Below are 16,721 nucleotides of genomic sequence, written 5' to 3'. Positions count from 1 at the left end.
AACCGAGAAAGAGCCCACATTGCCAAGACAATCCTAAGCCAAAAGAACAAAGCTGGAGGCATCACGCTACCTGACTTCAAACTACACTACAAGGCTACAGTAACCAAAACAGCATGGTATTGGTACCAAAACAGAGATATAGACCAATGGAACAGAACAGAGCCCTCGGAAATAATACCACACATCTACAACCATCTGATCTTTGACAAATCTGACAAAAACAAGAAATGGGGAAAGGATTCCCTATTTAATAAATGGTGCTGGGAAAATTGGCTAGCCATATGTAGAAAGCTGAAACTGGATCCCTTCCTTACACCTTATACAAAAATTAATTCAAGATGGATTAAAGGCTTAAATGTTAGACCTAAAACCATAAAAAGCCTAGAAGAAAATCTAGGCAATACCATTCAGGCCATAGGCATGGGCAAGGACTTCATGACTAAAACACCAAAAGCAATGGCAACAAAAGTCAAAATAGACAAATGGGATCTAATTAAACTAAAGAGCTTTGCACAGCAAAAGAAACTACCACCAGAGTGAACAGGCAACCTACAGAATGGGAAAATTTTTATAATCTACCCATCTGACAAAGGGCTAATATCCAGAATCTACAAAGAACTGAAACAAATTTACAAGAAAAAAATCAAACCCCATCAAAAAGTGGGCGAAGGATATGAAGACACTTTTCTTTTTTTTTTTTTTTTTTTTGACGGAGTCTTGCTCTGCCACCCAGGCTGGAGTGCGGTGCGGATCTCAGCTCACTGCAAGCTCCGCCTCCCGGGTTTATGCCATTCTCCTGCCTCACCTCCTGAGTAGCTGGGACTACAGCGCCCGCCTCGTCGCCCGGCTATGTTTTTGTATGTTAAGTAGACAGGGTTCCACCGTACCAGGATGGTCTCGATCTCCTGACCTCGTGATCCGCCCGTCTCGGCCTCCCAAAGTGCTGGGATTACAGGCTTGAGCCACCGCGCCCGGCTGACACTTTCAAAAGAAGACATTTATGCAGCCAACAGACACTGAAAAAATGCTCATCATCACTGGCCATCAGAGAAATGCAAAGCAAAACCACAAATGAGATACCATCTCACACCAGTTAGAATGGCGATCATTAAAAAGTCAGGAAACTACAGGTGCTTCAGAGAATGTGGAGGAATAGGAATGCTTTTACACTGCTGGTGGGACTGTAAACTAGTTCAACCATCGTGGAAGACTGTGTGCCAATTCCTCAAGGATCTAGAACTAGAAATACCATTTGACCCAGCAATCCCATTACTGGGCATATACCCAAAGGATTATAAATCATGCTGCTATAAAGACACATGCACATGTATGTTTATTGTGGCACTATTCACAACAGCAAAGACTTGGAACCAACCCAAATGTCCATCAATGATATAGACTGATTAAGAAAATGTGGCACATATACACCATGAAAACTATACAGTCATAAAAAAGGATGAGTTCATGTCCTTTATAGGGACATGGATGAAGCTGGAAACCATCATTCTGAGGAAACTATCACAAGGACAGAAAACCAAACCTGCATATTCTCACTCATAGGTGGGAACTGAACAGTGAGAACACTTGGACACAGGTTGGGGAACATCATACACTGGGGCCTGTCATAGGGTGGGGGGAGGTGGGAGGGATAGCATTAGGAGATATACCTAATGTAAATGACGAGTTAACGGGTGCAGCACACCAACATGGCACATGTATACATATGTAACAAACCTGCATGCTGTGCACATGTACCCTAGAACTTAAATTATAATAATAGAAAAAAGAAAAGAAAATGTAAAATAGTACAGCCACTGTGGAAACGGTTTCCTCAAAGAGTTAAAAATAGAATTAGCAAATGACCCAGCAATTCTACGGGTATACACTCAAAAGAATTGGGTCCCAAAGAGATACTTACACATTTATAATCATAACATTTGTAATCATAGCAGCATTATTCACAGTAGCTAAAACATGGAAACAACCCAGGTATCAGTTGACTGATGAATGGATAAGCAAAACGTGGTACATATATAAACAGAATATTATTCAGCCTTAAAAAGGAAATAAATTTTGGCCGGGCACAGTGGCTCATACCTGTAATACCAATACTTTGGGAGGCCGAGGTCAGCAGATCACCTGAGGTCAGGAGTTCAAGACCAGCCTGGCCAACATGGAGAAACCCTCTCTCTACTAAAATTACAAAAATTAGCTAGGTGTGATAGCGCACACCTGTAGTCCCAGTTACTCGGGAGGCTGAGCTAGGAGAATCACTTGAACCTGGGAGGAGGAGCTTGCAGTGAGCCAAGATCGCGCCACTGCATTCCACCCTAGCGACAGAGCGAGACTCTGTCTCAAAAACAAACAAACAAAAGTAAATAAATTCTAATATATGCCACAATATGAGTGAACTTTGACGAGGACATCACGTTAACTGAAATAAACTGGTCACAAAAAGATAAATACTGTATGATTCCACTTAAATTAGTTATTTATTGTAGTCAAAATCATAGAGTCAAAAAGCAGAATGATGGTTGCCAGGGGTTAGGAGGAGAAAGGAATGAGAAGTTACTGTTCAATGGATAGAAAGTTTCAGTTTTGCAAAATGAAAAGAGTTCTGGAGATGAACGGTGGTGATAGTTGTACAATAATATTAATGTACTTAATACCAATAAATTGTATACTTAAAAATGGGTAAGACAGAACATTTTGTTATGTATATTTTACCACAATAAAAGAAACTGAAAAAAAAAAAAAAAAACCCATGAACCATGAACAGAATTATAGAGGAATGAATCTGTAAAAGTAGATCCACTTGCTAGGTTGCTATATGTTACCCCTGGTTCCTTCCTGAAAATACTACTTGATGATTACAACAATATATCCAAATATTTACAATGTCAGAAATTTCCAGCAAATATAGACTTGGTCACACATTTCGCATAAGTGATTAGCAACACTGTTAAGACTGGGCATTCAGACACAGGCAGAGCTTACTCTAATGGAGGAAAGTGACTATGCCATTCCTAGACTGCAATACTATATGCAATATATATGAGAAGCCAGTGCCATTATCTAATGAAAATAACACTCAATAATACTTGAATAAAAGGTTATCGATAGAAATATTTTAACTTTAAAAATTTGGTCTCTATGTCTCTGTAGTTTCTTAGTTCAAACCAAATTTTCTGTAAGATCTTGTGATGTTCTTTGCTAGAAGACTGCTAGATTTCTTATTAGGGTACAAATACAATAGAAATCATGTTTTTGCAAAAGTCTACTACTCTAAAGATTGATTGCTTATATCTTTCTCCATGCAGTTTTATAAAATATACTGCCTCTACAAAAGACTCTAGGTAGAAGTAAGACTCAACAGTGAAATTCCATTAACACATTTTCAAGGAAATAGTTTAGTGACAACCTTCCAAAGCCCCATGTAGGGAGGTGGTAAATTGTCTTTGAACGCCCACCTTGGCTATTTACACTTGCCATTAATGAGAGAAACAGTCACTATTTCTTTACAAACTAAATAAGAGGCTGAAGAATGTACTCATAAAATCCAGCAGTCACACAATGTATATTATATTATTCTAGATAGTTTTTAATCTCTTCTGAAAAGTTATCCCTTTATATCATTTTTTAATCTGTAAGCATTATGTTCTCTTCATTATAATTTATTTTCTTCCTTTTACTGTTACCTTTATTATTCACTTTCACACCCATTTTAAATATAAATTACAATTAGCTATTGTATTTTTTATACCAGAAACCTTGGTAACTTTTAAAATCAACTCATCACATTAGAAAATCTTCACAATAAATTCAGATAATAATTCAATATATTTGTAAATATTTATCATGTTTGCTTTTAATCTTTGTAGTAAGTGAAATTCTCTAATATTCCAGGACCTCCAGTCCTTCAGTAAAATGACGGTTGAAATACATTTCTCAAAAAATAGTATAATTCTTAAGAACTTAATTCCCAAAATAATATATCTCTGTATTTAACTCTATATGACGTATAGAAAGGTATGTGACAAAATTATAATGCTCTGCCTAAAGACTTGCAAAGCATACTCTGTACCCTCCTTTAAAGGTCAGATATTTGTTTACATTGTGTGCTTAGGGGATCCCATTTATGACAAATCACTTTTTCATACGTCATTTCCCCTACAATCACCATTGTTTCACAATTTTTTTTTTCTTTTTTTTTTTGAGACAGGGTCTAGCTCTGTGCCCAGGCTGGAGTGCATTGGCATGATCATGGCTCAGTGCACCCTCAACCTTCAGGGCTCAGTTGATCCTCCCATCTCAACCTCCTGAGCAGCTGGGACTCTAGGCACACACCACCACGCCCAGCTAAATTTTGCATATATATATAATATATATATACACATATATATAATACATATACACATATTTTTATTTATTTTTAGACACAGGGTTTCACCATGTTGCCCAGGCTTGTCTCAGATTCGTGGGCTCAAGCAATCTGCTTGCCTAGGCCTCCTAAAGTGCTAGGATTACAGGTGTGAGCCACTGTGCCCAACCTTGTTCTACAGTTTTATTTTTATTTTTTAGACAGGGTCTCTCTCTGTCGCCTAGGCTAAGTGGCGCGATCTTGGCTCACTGCAACCTCTACCTCCCCAGTTCAAGCAATTCTCCTGCCTCAGCCTTCCGAGTATAGCTGGAACTACAGATGTGCACCACCAAGCCCAGCTAGTTTTTTATTTTAAATTTTATTTATTTATTTATTTTGAGAGGGAGTCTCGCTCTGTCGCCCAGGCTGGAGAGCAGTGGCGCAATCGCAGCTCACTGCAAGCTCCGCCTCCCAGGTTCACGCCTCCCAGGTTCTCCACCTCCCGGGTTCATGCCATTCTCCATCCTGGGACTACAGGCACCCGCCACCATGCCCGACTAATTTTTTCTGTGTTTTTAGTAGACAGAGTTTCACCGTGTAGCCAGGATGGTCTTGATCTTCTGACCGTGTGATCCGCCTGCCTCGGCCTCCCAAAGTGCTAGGATTACAGGCGGGAGTCACTGCACTTGGCCTGTTCTACAGTTTTTAAAAGTATAATTCTTTTTAAAATCAAAACATTCTAAACAGTTTTTGTTTTGTTTTGTTTTTGTTTTTCTGAGATAGAGTTTTTGCTCTTGTTGCCCAGGCTGGAGTGCAATGGCGCAACTTGGCTCGCTGCAACCTCCACCCCCAAGGTTCAAGAGATTCTTCTGCCTCAGACACCAGAGTAGCTGGGATTACAGGCGTGCACTACCAAACCTGGCTAATTTTGTATTTTCAGTAGAGACGGGGTTTCACCATATTGATCAGGCTGGTCTCAAACTCTTGACCTCATGTGATCCATCTGCCTTGGCTTCCCAAAGTGCTGGGATTACAGGCATGAGCCACTGCGCCTGGCCAATGGGTTTTTGGTTTACAAATTGAGCAGATAGTATAGCATTTTCATATACCCCCCAACATACACATACATTTTCCATTTTCCCCTATTATTAACAGCTTATGTTAGTATGGCTCACTCATTACAATTAATGAATGAATACCAAAAAGTTATTATTAACTGGTCCATAGTTTGATTTCCTTAGTTTTTACTTAACGTCCTTTTTCTGTTACAATATCCCATTCAGGATGCCACTATATTACGTTTACTTGTCGCGTCTCCTTAGTTGTCTCTTAGCTGTGACTGTTTCTCAGACTCTCTTTTTGAGGATCTTGACAGTTTTAAAGAGTTCTGGTCAGGTATACTGTAGGATGGCCCTCTATTAGAATTTGTTTTTCTCAGGCTGGACACGGTGGCTCACGGCTGTAGTCCCAGTACTTTGGGAGGCCAAGGTGGGTGGATCACTTAAGGTCAGGAGTTTGAGACCAGCCTACCCAACATGGGGAAACCCGTCTCTATTAAAAATACAAAAATTGGCCAGGCACGGCTGCTCACGCCTATAATCTCAGCACTTTGGGAGGCTGAGGAGGGCGGATCACGAGGTCAGGAGTTCAAGACCAGCCTGGCCATATGGTGAAACCCCATCTTTACTAAAAAATAGAAAAATTAGCCAGGCATGGTGGCGCACATCTGTAGTTCTAGCTACTCAGGAGGCTGAGGCAGGAGAATCACTTGAATGCAGGAGGCAGAGGCTGCAGTAAGCTGAGGTCATGCCACTGCACTCCAGCCTGGGCAACAGAGTAAGACTCTGTCTCAAAACAAAAAACAAACCAACAAACAAACAAACAGAAAAATTAGCTGGTCACAGTGGTGTGCACCTGTAATCCCAGCTACTCGGGAGGCTGAGGCAGGAGAATTGCTTGAACCTGGGAGGTGGAGGCTGCAGTGAGTCAAGGTTGCACCACTGAACTGCACTCCAGTCTGGGTGACAAAGCAAGACTCTGCCTCAAAAAAAAAAAAAAAAAAAAAAAAAGAATTTGTTTTTCTCATGGTTAGATTGGTGTTACAGACTTTTGTGACAAAGATCACAGAGATAAAGTACCATTTTAGAGTGCCATTTTTCATCATAGCATATTGAGGGTATATATGATATCAACATGATTTATGACTGTTTATATTGACCATAATCACTTGGTTTGAAGGTGTGTTTGTCAGGTCTCTCCCATCAAGCTATTCCTTTCCTCCCACTCCCCACTTTTCATAACGGACTCTTTGGAAGGAAATCACTATGCACAGCCCACACTTAAGAAGTGGGGAATTATGCTCCCTGTCCTTAGGATGGAGTATCTACATAATTTAATTAGCATTATTCCATACAGAAAGATTTGTCTATTCACTTCCATTTATTAATGTATCCAATTATTTATATATCAGTATGAACTCATTGTGGAGTCCTGATAGTTAGCAACAACAAAGGGGGTGCCCCAGGGTGGAGGAGAACAATTGTTCTGAGAAAGAGCTAACTACAAACAACCTGTTTGCACAATATCCTGTTCCCAAATAACTCGTTCAACCTGTAGTCCCTCCAGCTCCATCCTATAAAACTTTCCTCCAGCCCTGCCTCTTTGCAGGCAGCTTCTTCTCTGCTGTGCTGCCCAGTGCTTCCTTGCAATATACTTTCTCTCTAATACACTTACTTTCTTTAACTCATGGCTGTTTCAGCAAATTATTTTACCACCAATGATGCTGGCCCAAATTAGCTGCAACCCACCACAATCATGAATATTTATGTTATACTTGAGGTTATAATACAATAGTATGGTATTCATTCATTTATTTTGCTCAAATATTTCCAAATTTTCCCATTGGGTGCTCTTTCATTTGGCTTCTTTTACATACCTCTCACAGTGATTTTTTTTTTTTCTTTAGCACTTTCTTACTTTCTGCCACTACAAGATGCCCAGGCTGGTTTTGTACATTTTTTACCCATCCCTGGAATCAGCCATTTCTCCAAGGAGTCCTGGTTACTCTTACTGAAGAATCATATTAGAAACCAAGATCTGAGCAATAGGTGTACTTGTTACTACTAAATTGGTCTGGCTTTTGCCCTTGGCTCCAGGGGTGTATTCGCTAAGCCCCTGTAATGCCTAACTGAAAAGTGGGTCCTTGTTAACCTGGGAGCTTTAGGCCATGCCAGATAGCCTATGCTAACAATGTAATTAATGGTGGAGGTTTTGAACCATGTGGTATCTGTAACAAAAAGCAGCCATGTGAGTGGTCAATCATGTCTATGTGACCAAGTCCCAACAAAAACTCTGGACACCAGGGCTTGAGTGATCTTACCTGGTTGGTAATACTTCTAGCATGTTGTCACAAATTGTTGCTGGGGGAAGTTACCACTGTCTATTACTCCACCAGGAGAAGAAACTAGAAGCTTCACATGAGGAATTCTCCTGTACTCTGTCCCATGTGCTTCTCCCCTTGGCTGGTTTTATTATGCATCCTTTTTTTTTTTTTTTTTTCTGAGACGGAGTCTTGCTCTGCCGCCCAGGCTGGAGTGCAGTGGCCGGATCTCAGCTCACTGCAAGCTCCGCCTCCCGGGTTTACGCCATTCTCCTGCCTCAGCCTCCTGAGTAGCTGGGACTACAGGCGCCCGCCTCAACGCCCGGCTAGTTTTTTTGTATTTTTTAGTAGAGACGGGGTTTCACCGTATTAGCCAGGATGGTCTCGATCTCCTGACCTCGTGATCCGCCCGTCTCGGCCTCCCAAAGTGCTGGGATTACAGGCTTGAGCCACCGCGCCCGGCCTATGCATCCTTTTATTGTAATAAACCATAACTGTAAATATAACAGCTTTCAGTGAGCTCTGTACCTCTAGGGAATTATTCAACCTGAGGGTGATCTTGGGGACCCCTAAACTTACAATTGGAGTCAAAAGTGGTGGTGGTGCTGTAAACTTTCAAACTTTATAGTATGTATATACTAACTTGTGCACATACCCATCTATAAAAATTTCTACATGCAACTATCTAACTATATATGAGCTCTTCTAGTATCTTCAACGCTAATCCATTACCATGGGTCATTCTAGGTTCCTCCCTTGTTGATCTGTAAAATTTCCACTTCAACAGTGAGAAACCTGGCTCCCACTATCTGCTGTCTATTTTCTTAGTTGTTCAATGTTAGTGTACAAGTATAGCAATAACGCATTTATTAACCTATAAACCCATGCAGAAAAATTGTATCAACTTGAGTAAGTACTCTTATACAGTTCCTTTAGCCTTTAGTTTTACAGACTCCAGTCATTTTCAAAGTTATGGGAGCACTTTTCTCCCCATCCCTTTCAGTGAGGTTGTTTCATATATTTGTAATATAGTTAGATGCTCTTGTCACAGTCTGCTTTCTTTCCCAAATCCCATGACCTCCTGAATTATATTATTTTTTCTTAAAATTTTTTTTTTCTTTTTTTAGGGACAAGGTCTTGCCATGTTGCTGGACTTGAACTCAAGTCCCAAGCTGGACTTGAACTCTTGGCCTCAAGTGATATTCTTAACTCAGCCTCCCAAGTAGCTGGGATTGCAGGCACAAGCCACCATGCCTACCTCTGAAAGCTATTGTTAAATTTGTACACAATGAGGTTGACTTTTTGTGCTGTAAAGTTCTACAGACTTTAACAAATGCATAATATAATGTATCCACCATTACAGTGCATACAGAATAGTTTCACCACCCTAAAATGCCACTCTGCTTCACCTATCCATCCCTCCCTTACTACTGTCCACAACCCCTGACAACCACTGATCTTTTTACTGCCATCATAATTTTCCTCCTCCAGAATGTTATATAATTGGAATTGTTACAGTATATAGGTTTTTCAATTACTTAACAATATGCATCTATGTTTTCTCCATGTCTTTTCCTGGTTTAATATATCCTTTCTTTTGATCACTTAATAACATTCCATTGTACGAATGTACCACAATAGTTTGGTTATCCATTCGCCTACTGAGGGACAATTTATTGCGTCCAGTTTGGGTGCAGTTATGAATAAAGTTGCTGTAAACATTCCTTTGCAGGTTTCTGTGTGGACTTAAGTTTACAACTCAACTGGGTATGTCTATTGCACCTAGAAATGTGATTAATTGCTAGATCATATGGTAAGAATATGTTTATCTTTCTTGTAAGCCACTGCCAAACTGTTTTCCAAAGCGGCTGTATCATTTTGCATTTCCAGCAGCAAAGATTAGAGTTTCTTTTGTTTTTCATCCTCACTGGCATTTCATCCTCACCAGCTTTTCAGTTTTTAAATTCAGCATTCTAACAGACTTTAATGGTATCTCATTGTTTCAATCTGCAATTCCCTAAAGACAAATGATGTTGAGCATCTTTTTATATATTTATTTGCTGTCTCTACATCTTCTTTATTGAGGTATCTGTTCAGATCTTTTGCTCATTTTTTAATTGGGTTGTTCACTTTCTTATTGTTGAATTTTAAGTGTTCTTTGTATATTTTGGATACTAGTCCTTTATCAGATAAGTGTTTTGTAAAGATTTTCTCCCAGTTTGTGACTTACCTTTTGACTCCCTTTACTGTGTCTTTCCCAGAACACAAGTTTAAAGTCAATTTTATCAATGTTTTTCCTCCACGCTATTTGAGTTGTATCTAAAACTCATCGCCAAATTCAAGGTCACTAGATTTCTTCTATGTTATCTTCTAGAAGTCTTGTAAGTTATGCAGTTTACATTTATGTGTATGATCCATTTTAAGTTAATTTTTGTGACAGGTATAAGATCTATGTTTAGATTCCACAGGACTCTCTTAATTGAAAGGCTTCAAAGATTTATCAATATGTTATTGTCAGTGATCATCACCTTCTCTGGGACAGTCTAAGAGCCCTGGCTGGAGATAAGACAGAGTCAAGACTAACTTCTCAAATGCTGCCAACTTCTATAAACAGCATACTACATTGTCTAAATTAGCAAATGTGTAGCATATATAATTTATAAAAGGCTCATGGGCCAGTCGCGGTGGCTCGCACCTGTAATCCCAGCATTTTGGGAGGCCGAGGCAGGTGGATCACCTGAGGTCAGGAGATCGAGACATCCTGGCTAACACAGTGAAACCCTGTCTCTACTAAAAAATACAAAAAATTAGCAGGGCACCTACAGGTGGTGGGCACCTGTAATCCCAGCGACTCAGGAGGCTGAGGTAGGAGAATCACTTGAACCTGGGAGGCAGAGGTTGCAGTGAGCAGAGATTGTACCACTGCACTCCAGTCTAGGTGACAGTGCAAGACTCTGTCTAAAAAAAAAAAAAAAAAGCCTCATGATTTTAATAGAATTTCTGATGGCCTTTTAAAACAATTTCTTAACATAAATTAAAAGTCCAATACATTTTTTTCTGAGTAATCTTAAATAGAAATAAAATCAGTTTGTAACTATTAGGGATAATGAGAGATTTAATGTGTGTGTGTGTGTGTGTGTGTGTGTGTGTGTTTATTCTCATTCTATGACAGTTGTATATCTTGGGAATTCTTTTTTTATTTTTTAAAATTTTTTTAACAGACAGAGTTTTACTCTGTTGCCCAGGCTGGAATGCAGTGGGACCATCATGGTCCATCATAACCTCCAACTCCTGGGCTCAAGTGATCCTTCCATCTCAGCCTCTGGAGTAGCTAAGACTAAAGGCATGCACCAACAAACCCAGTTGATCTTAAATTTTTTTCTGGCCAGGCATGGTGGCTCATGCCTTGTAATCCCAGCACTTTAGGAGGCTGAGGCGGGCAGATCTCAAGGTCAGGAGCTCGAGACCAGCCTGACCAACATGGTGAAATCCCTCCTCTACTAAAAATACAAAAATTAGCCAGGTGTGGTGGCGTGTACCTGTAATCCCAGCTACTCAGGAGGCTGAGGCAAGAGAATTGCTTGAGCCCGAGAGGCAGAGGTTGCAGTGAGCCAAGATCGCACCACTGCACTCCCAGCCTGGGCGACAGAGCGAGACTTGGTCTCAAGAAAAAAAAAATGTTTTTCGTAAAGACAGGATCTCACTCTGTCGCCCAGGCTGGTCTTGAACTCCTGGCCTCATTAAATCCTCATACCTTGGCCTTCCAAAGTGCGGGTGTGAGCCACCACGCCAGGCCCCCTGGGAATTCTTTGACTTAGATAAGAAGGCAGATGATGAAATACATTAATCTTAATATTATATATAGTTCATTTTTTACTGAAAGAATTTTAATCTGGGTAACATAAAAGATAAAGTTAGTAGTCTTCTCACTTTTTGAGCAACAATATATACCCAAAACTTAAAAAACAGCTGCCGCTAGAGTATATCAGGATGGTTTTGCTCTGGGCAGCATAGTATAGTGGTTGACATCATGTTAGAGATTCTAAAGCCACACCTGGGTTTGAATCCCAGCTCTACTGTTTACCAGTTTTGTAACCTTAGGCAATTAATTACTTGACTGTTCTAAGTCTCAGTTTCCCCATTTTTTTTAAAATTATAATATGTAATATTTGAGTGTCGTCCTTGTGTAGGGACCAAGCTAATCTTTTCTGTATCATTTTTAGTATATGTGCTGCTAAAGCGAGCGCCCCATTTGTTTTTGTTTTGTTTTGTTGTTTGAGACAGGATCTTGTTCTGTCACCCAGCTGGAATGCAGTAGCATGATCATAGCTCACTGCAGCCTCAAACTCTGGGGCTCAAGCAATCCTCCTGCCCAGCCTCCTGAGTGGCTGAGACTGCAGGCATGCACCACCATGCACGGCTAATTTTTAAAAATTTTTTGTAGAGATAGAGATCTCACTATATTGCCTGGGCTAGTCTTGAACTCCTGGGCTCAAGTGATCCTCCTACCTCAGCCTCCTAAATGCTGGGATTACAGGTGCGAGCCACTGCACTCAGTCAAAACTATATGTTTTAATAAAATACAAAGCTACAGTGGGAAGGTCCAACAATATCACAGGTAATACAATTTCCCAGACCATTTACAATAACACTAAAAAAAAAAATTAAAATTTGGGTATAAATCTAACAAAACATGCACAGGATCTGTGTGCTAAAAACTACAAAATACTGATTATTTTATTTTATTTTATTTTATTTTATTTTATTTGAGACAGGGTCTTGCTCTGTCACCGAGGCTAAAGTGCAGTGGCACAATCACGGCTTACTATATACCCTTGACCTCCCAGACTCAATGTGGCACAATCACGGCTTACTATACCCTTGACCTCCCAGACTCAATGTGGCACAATCATGGCTTACTATACCCTTGACCTCCCAGACTCAATCAATCACCTTGCCTCAGCCTCCCCAGTAGCTGGGACTACAGGCACGCACCACCACGGCTGGCGAATTTTTCTATTTTTTGTAGAGATGAGGTCTCACTATGTTGCTAAGGCTGGTCTCGAACTCCTGTGCTCAAGTGATCCTCCCACCTCAACCTCTCAAAATGCTGGGATTACAGGCATGAGTCACTGTGTCTGGCCAAAAAAAGGTTTTAACGACCTAAATAACTGGAGAGATGTGGCATGCTCATGGATTCGGAGGCTTTACAGAGCAAAGACGTCAATTCTCTCAAAATTGATCTGCAGTTGGTTTAATGCAATTCCTATAAAAATTCTAACAGATTTTTATATGTGAACAAACTGATTCTAAAATTTATATGGAAAGGCAAAGGAACTAGAATAGCTAAAAGAATTTTGAAAAAAAAGAATAAAATAAGGGTAATCACATTAACTTTTTAAAGACTTACTATAGACACATAGATCAATAGAACAAAAAAGAGTAAAAAATAAACTCACATTTGTACAGATAACTAATTTTTGACAAAGGTATAAAAGCAATTTAATGAAGCAAGGATAGTCTTTTTAACAAGTGGTGATGGCACAACTAGTCTCCTGTAGGAGACAAAATGGACCTTGACCTAAACCTCACAATTTATGCCAAAATTAACAAACTTCAAATGCATAATTTTATCAAATGCTGAACTATAAGACTCTTAGGGAAAAAACAAGAGAAACTCTGTGTGACCTAAATTTAGGGAAAATGTTCTTAGATATGACACCAAAAGTAACACCCAAAAAGAAAAAGTTAATAAATTAGACTTCATCATAATTAAAACTTTTCCTCTGTGAAAGATATTAAGAAAATGAGAAGCCACAGATGGGGAGAAAATATTTGCAAATCACATATATTTGACAAAGAATTTATATCTAGAATAAATAAGAAATCCCTAACCTCAACTGTAAATAAGTAAGCAGTCCAATTAAAAAGTGGACAAACAAGTCAACAATGCAATCCCATTTACAATAGTCATACCCCCCATCCCACCAAAAAATAAAAATAAAACAAAATTACAACATCTAAGAAAGGAGGTTTGGAAATGTCTCTACAAGAACCACAAAACACTTGCAAATGGGCAAAAGACATGAACAGACACTTCTCAAAAGAAGACATACAAGTGGCCAATAAACATGAAGAAACGCTCCACACCACTAATCATCAGAGAAATGCAAATCAAAATCACAATGAGATGCCATCTCACATCAGTCAGATGCCAGAATGGCTATTATTAAAAACTCAAAAAACAACAGATGTTGGAAAGGCTGTGGAGAAAAGGGAACACTTATACACTGTTGGTGAGAATGCAAATTAGCTTAGCCACTATGGAAAGCAGTTTGAAGATTTCTCAAAGAACTTAAAACAGAACTACCATTTGACCCAGGAATCCCATTACTGTGTATCTATCCAAAAGAAAACAAATAGTTTTATCAAAAAGACATATGCACTCACACGTTCATTGCAGCACTATTCACAGTAGCAAAGACATGAAATCAACCTATATGCCCATCAAATATGACCTGGGTGAAGAAAATGTGGTACATATACACCAGCCATAAAAAAAGAACAAAATCATGTCCCTTGCAGCAACATGGGTGCAGCTGGAGGTCATTATCCTAAGTGAATTAATGCAAGAACAGAAAGCCAAATACCACATATTCTCACTTATAAGTGGGAGCTAAACATGGGGTACTCATGAACATAAAGATGGCAACAATAGAAACTAAAGACTTCTGTAGGGGGCGGTGAGGTAACTGCTGAGAAACTATTGGGTTTCAAAAGGTCACATACTAGATGATTCCACTTATATAACATTCTCAAAGTAACAAAAGTATGGTGATGGAGAACAGATCAGTGGTTGCCAGGGGTTAGGATTGGGGTGTGACTATAAATGGCTAGCACACGGGAGTTTTTTGGGGAGTTCTATATCCCAAATGTGATAATGATCATATGAATTTATATATGTGATAAAATCCTGTAGAACTATATACAACTCCCCTTTTTTTTTTTTTTAAAGGATTGTATGTAATAACTGGTGAAATCTTGTGAGGCTGAGGCAGGTGAATCACTTGAGGCTGGGAGTTCAAGACCAGCCTGACCAACATGGTGAAACCCCATCTCTACTAAAAGAAAAAAATACAAAAGTTAGCCATAGCCAGGAGTAGTGATGTATGCCTGTGATCCCAGCTACTCAGATGGCTGAGGAAGGAGAATCACTTGGACCTGGGACGTGAGGGTGCAGTGAGCTAAGATCACGCCACTGCACTCCAACCTGGGTGACAGAGTGAGGCTCCATCTCAAAAAACAAACAAACAAACAAACAAACAAACACCTGGTGAAATCCAAATAAGGTCAGTAGTTTAGTTAATAAATAGTATTGTACCAATGCCAGGTTTCTGATTTTGATAATTATACTGTGGTTATATAAGATGTCATTGGGGGAAGCTGGGTGAAGAGTACATCTGAACTCTTTGTACTATTTTTGCAACTTCTACATGAGCCTAAAAATATTTCAAAATTAAAGTTTAAAAATTCCTCTTATGTTATTATGCAGAACATCTTAATTCTCAACCTACACTTCAGATTATTTTTAAAAAGGAGCACCAATTGTTCTAATAAAAAAAAAAAAAGAAACCAAATCATCGTATGTTTCATGTCTCTATATATATAGAAGTAGTAGAAGCTTTACATTTTTTCTTTAATTTCAAGCAGATAAAATGGAGAAACTCCTCCCTTTGCAGAACATACCAGTAGTGCTGGGTTTATTTATTTCTTTATCACAACAATATTTCCAAAGAAAATGATAATAATTTATTCTAGTCTGTGCTGGTTAGATTCTACCTGGAATATTGCTCTCAGTTCTAGGTATCATACTTTAGAACAGTTAATTCAGAAGTGAGTGACCAGGATAGTGAAGAAATTTGAAACTATATTTTCTGAGGATCAAATAGAGGAACTAGGTTATGTCTATGCTAGAGAAGAAAAAATACTGAAGTTCTAATACTGTCTTTAAGTCTACGAAAGGTTACCATGTGGAAGACAACAGATTTATTTGGAATACTCTAAGGTGTAAGAATTAGGATCAATAATCCTACAGAGAAAAAGACTTTCAAGCAAGATAAGCAGACACTAAAAAACAGTGCTTACCAAAGAGGAAATGAGCTGCCTTGGAACACAGTGCCTATCACAGAAACAATAAAAGCACTGGCAATAACGGCCTTTCAGGACTTCTGATTTAAAATAGCAGACTGCGCACATGCATTTATCTAAAAAACCTCCTGAAATGTGAAATTAAAATAACAGAAAGACATGGAAGAAATGATAGTGGACAAAAAAGATTAACAAATATTTGAAGGCAAGAAAGGGAATGAAGGAGTAGCAACTTTAACATACCAGAACAGAGAGAGCTGAATCCAAACTGTCTGATGGGGGGATGACACCAATAATCTAGCTGGTTCTCATCAGAGAACTCCAGGAATCTAAGGAACTGGAGATACTAGCTATCTCAGACAGCAGGTATAAAGGGAAGTGTTGGAAACATTGCAATTCATTGAAATTATATAGAAGAAATACCTAAGATACTCTTCTTCTAAATTCCCATGCAAACAAACAAAGGCACCTCCCTCACATGGCAGGAAAGAAAATGTTTATTTTCTGATTAATTGAAACAGAATAGCCTTATATTCAAAGATGCAAGGTATATAGTGAGGGACTGAAGTAAATCACCTTACTGAAATTAAGAATATTATGTGAAAAATTACATATAAACAGCTGTATTCCCTTACTCAGTTCCCAAAATGCTGGCTAAAAGAGAAGAGACTAAAAGCTTTAAGATAACGTAAGTCTGCGGTGGGTCACGCCTGTAATCCTAGCGCTTTGGGAGGCCGAGGTGGGTGGATCACCAGATCAGGAGATCAAGACCATCCTGGCTAACACGGTGCAACACCGTCTCTACTAAAAAATACAAAAAATTAGCCAGGTGTG

General features: G+C 39.2%; 1 protein-coding gene and 1 pseudogene across 1 annotated transcript in view; both read right to left on the bottom strand.

Annotated features, from left to right (window-relative positions):
* The window catches only part of PPM1E (protein phosphatase, Mg2+/Mn2+ dependent 1E), a 233,411-nt gene that overhangs the window by 137,346 nt on the left and 79,344 nt on the right, over positions 1-16,721 (bottom strand). The gene's annotated exons all lie outside the window — the stretch shown is intronic.
* On the bottom strand, positions 11,889-11,986 carry LOC117068055 (annotated as a pseudogene).

The sequence above is a fragment of the Trachypithecus francoisi genome, unplaced genomic scaffold (genome assembly GCF_009764315.1).
Source record: "Trachypithecus francoisi isolate TF-2019V2 unplaced genomic scaffold, Tfra_2.0 Lachesis_group20, whole genome shotgun sequence".
Classification (NCBI taxonomy): Eukaryota; Metazoa; Chordata; class Mammalia; order Primates; family Cercopithecidae; genus Trachypithecus; species Trachypithecus francoisi.
This window is presented reverse-complemented; position numbering and strand designations above follow the sequence as displayed.